The following is a 4215-nucleotide window of genomic DNA, read 5'->3' on the forward strand; positions in this document are numbered from 1 at the left end:
TGGTTAATAATGCCCCTTCTGTATTTCTGTCTCAACTACCTCTATTCAAACCCTTGGCCATCTCTCTCTCTCCTTCCCAAAATGGCTTCTTTCTCCTCTAAAATGCAGAGAAATTTAATTCAGTCCTGAATCCTCTCCCACCTGGATAGGAGGTGTCTGCTGGCATAAAAAAATTCTTTCAAACACACAAGAGCTTTGCACAGAATGAATATTTAGAAACAAAATTTTCTTTTCATTACATATGTGCTTTTTGGTGGTGGCATTAAAAGTACTGACTTCTGTTTTACTAGTATATTTAAAATTCTTCATTTAAAAAATTTATATTATATTAAATCCAAATTTTCTTCCTCATTGAGCCCCTCATTCGTTCATTCATTCATCTGTGGGTTAAAATTTGATTGCTAGCCCCATTGTGTACCCACACACTTGGGCCCTGGGGACACAACAATGGGAAGAGTAATCACTGTCTATCCTCATAGAGATGACACACTGAGACATTTCTAATGCAAGAGCTTTGGGTGTCCTCACTCTGTCCTAACAAGGGGTCTCATTCCCTTCATGAGCCTAAGTCATAACCTCCTTTCTCCCTCCTGGGTAGACCACTCTCAGTCACTGAGATTGCCCTGGGGCTTCTGACAGCCTGCTGTAAAATGAAAGCCACTCTCCCAGAGCACAAGTACTGGGGAACTCAGGACCCTGCTGTCATCCACAGGACCTGTGCAGACTCTTCTCCTCCTGCCTCCAGGGCACATGTCATGGGCTCTATGGTCAGTGCAGAGGTTGGACATAGAGGGTCTGTGTTGCAGTAGAAAGAGCCCGGGCGCTAAGATTCAGAGAGAACTGGGTTTAAATTCAGGATCCAGGACTGCAAGACCGTGTGGTTCAGGAAGAATCTTAATCTCTGGAAGCCTCTATTGGCCACAGACTGGGTGGTCATGAGGGTCAGTGGTCACAGAGCAGGTGCTCAAGTCTTGTTTTGTTCCCAGGCCCACAACTGCAGGGTTTCTGAGCACGGATATGATGTCACAGCCTGGGAGACCAACCTCACACCAACCAATGGAAGTGATCAGGCCTTTCATCAATATTATACAGAGTTCATAATCCTGCAATTACTGACAATCATCGTGGCCCTGGTGGGACTGGCAGGCAACGCAGTGGTGCTCTGGCTGCTGGGCTTCCGCATGCACAGGAACGCCTTCTCTGTCTACATCCTCAACCTGGCGGGGGCTGACTTTCTCTTCCTCTGCTACCGATTTATACATAGTCTAGCTTTAGTTTTCAACTTTGATTTTGTCATTAGAGTAATTAGCAGATTTCTCTCGCCTGTGTCAATCTTTCCCTACATCTCATGCCTGAGCTTTCTCAGCGCCATCAGCACGGAGCGCTGCATGTCTGTCCTGTGGCCCATCTGGTACCGCTGCCGTCGCCCCAGACACATGTCCACTGTCATGTGTGCCCTGCTCTGGGCCCTATTCCTGCTACTGAGCATGCTGGAAGGGAACTGCTTTGCCTTCCTTAGTTGGAATGTGCAATATGTTTGGTGCCGAGTCTTGGATTTCATCACTGTGTCCCGGCTGATTTTGTTATTTGTGCTTCTCTCTGGCTCTAGTTTGGCCCTGATGACCAGACTGCTGTGTGGCTCCCACCAGGTGCCGCCCACCAGGCTCTACATGACTGTCGTGATCAGGTGCTGGTCTTTCTCCTCTGTGGCCTGCTCTTCAGCATCCACTGGTTCCTCATAGTCTGGATTCCAAATGAATCTAGTGCCCTCTTTCATGTTTCCATGATGGTAGTACTTCTGTCCTGTATCAACAGCTGTGCCAACCCCATCATTTACTTCTTCGTTGGCTCCTACAGGCAGGGATGGTGGAAGCAGAGACACACCCTGAGGCTGATTCTCCAGAGGGCTCTGCAGGACACTCCTGAGGTGGATGAACCTGGAGAAAGCCTTCCTAGGGAAACCCTGGCCATGTCAGGAAGCAGTCTAGGGATGAGATCCTCTGTCCTGATCAGTTTGAAGTAACTTCCAGACTCAATATTGCCCTGCCAGGCTTGGAAAGTGTCTAGTCTTCTCCCAGACTCACCCCCAAAATGCTTTAGTGATTCCCCAATCTCTTCAAATAGGTTGTTTTTAACCTGGCTATTCTTGTTTTTCTCAGAGAAAGCATTAGTCCCAACATTATACCTCTCCATTGTTCCTGACATTACCAATATATTTCTCATGTGATCTGAATTTCTTGAATGCTTTTTCTTTACAATCTTCATTGCAACAGAAAGAATCCATGTCCGAATCAGACAAATCCAAGTCTGAAGTCCTGGTTCTGCAGCTCTCCTCTCCAAGCCTTCGTTCATTCATTGTAAAATGCTGTGAAATCATCTGCTCATGGTGGGGGATAAATTAGAAAACAGATGTAAAGTACTCAGCCAGGTGCCAAATAGGACTAAACTAGAGGTCCAGTGCACAAAATTCATGCACGGGGGTGGGGGTTCCTAAGCCCAGCCTGCTCTCTCTCCAATCCGGGACCCCTTTGGAGATGTCCAACTGCAGGCAGTTGGACATCCCTCTCACAATCCGGGACCACTGGCTCCTAACTGCTCACTTGCCAACCCTCCTGATCACCCTTACTGGCCCCCCTACCAGCCTGATTACCCCTAACTGCCCCCCTCTCATCGGCCCGGTCACCCTTAACTGCCCCCCTGCAACCATGGTCGCCCCTTACTGCCCCCCCTGCCTGCCTGGTCGCCATCAACAGCCCCCCTCTGCCAGCCTGGTTGCCCCACGCAGCCTGCTGCTCAGTCGTTTAGTCGTCCCTCACTAACTCCCCTGCCAGCCTTGTCGCCCCACTCAGTGTATTCAGTCATTTGTTCAGTTGTGATGGCCCCTGGCTCTTTATATATATAGATATTTCATAAACATCAGTGGTTAATACATGTGATGCCTCTAATATATTATTGATTTCTGAGGTAATATTTAATAAATTTTAAAAAAGAATCCCTGTTCAAAGCAATAAATAGCCATTCAGAAATTGTTCTACCTGATTGGATAAAAAAAGAAGATTTCCTATGTTTTTCTCAGACTATAGGCCCTTTAGATTTATGGTTACTGCTGTGGTTGAGGGCATTCTACAGAGTAAAAGCTTAAGTAAATGAGTTGGCCTACCTCTAAACTCATTGGGTTGTCTGGGTTTAGGGAAAATGATATCCTTAGATAAGCACGGTCCAGGAAATTGGGCCTGTGAAAGGTCCTCTGATAGCATTTGTCCACAGCATCTTCTCTGCCTGGATCACTGCCTGGCACAGTATAGGCACACAGTAGAGTTGGGTAAACTCAGAAATGAGTGAATATGTTTCTCACATTGTTTCAAATGCTTCATAGTTAATTTTCTAAGGAAATGCTATGTAACTAAATTAGACTGCGGCATGGGCACATGAAAGGTATCATGGGAGCTAAAGCTGAAAACACTGGTTGTCCCACATCATGTGAAAGAAATCTAGCTATCAGATGTCGTGAGGAGAGGGAGAGGTGACAAGTAGTTCATGTGATGTTCTAAATTCTTTATCTGTTAAAAGGGAACACAGTATACACAGTTGTTGATGTCGATAAGTCACAACAAGAAATGAGGTTTCATTTCACAAAGCTATAAAATAACTTGTAAAGGAGTTAAAATAGAAACTGTAAACATCGGTTGCTATTGGTGATTGAGTTTACATTTTTATTTTGTCTACTCTTGTGTCCTCTGAAATAAATTAATGTGCATACATTACTCCTGGGAGTAAATGGAAATAGATCAGATGAGCCAGACCATGCAAAGCCCTGCATGCCAAGCAAACTCTAGCTATGCAAGCTGACATTGCCTATTGGGTGGGCTGCCTGCACACGCCCACAGTGGGCAGTGACAGGCTCCAGTTCAGCCAATCCTCTCTGAAGGGGGACCAGATGGGGTAAGATAGGGAGAGGAAGAGATAAGTCATTGACCTTAGGGCAAGTGAGAAGCACCTCGTGAGGCCCTTTTCTCACATCTCCAGAATCTCATTTGCCAGTGTCTCTTGGGCAGGAAGTCACAGAGCCTGCCCAACATCTTAATAAGCCTCTCTTGGTCATCAGGTTCCACTCCTGCTCCTGCAGGCACCTCCTATCCAGGGGTAGGAGAGCATTCTCTGGTGTTTGGCACTCTGTGGAAAGCTCCTCTTCTACTCACCACCTTCAACTAGAAG

General features: G+C 46.4%; 1 pseudogene; it reads left to right on the forward strand.

Annotated features, from left to right (window-relative positions):
* Positions 1-750: 750 nt before the first annotated feature.
* Positions 751-2023, forward strand: LOC139018344 (mas-related G-protein coupled receptor member X1-like; annotated as a pseudogene).
* The last annotated feature ends 2192 nt before the right edge of the window (positions 2024-4215 follow it).

The sequence above is a fragment of the Myotis yumanensis genome, unplaced genomic scaffold (genome assembly GCF_028538775.1).
Source record: "Myotis yumanensis isolate MYYU_CA2020_CCGP unplaced genomic scaffold, mMyoYum1.0.hap1 SCAF_10, whole genome shotgun sequence".
In the NCBI taxonomy this organism is placed as follows: Eukaryota; Metazoa; Chordata; class Mammalia; order Chiroptera; family Vespertilionidae; genus Myotis; species Myotis yumanensis.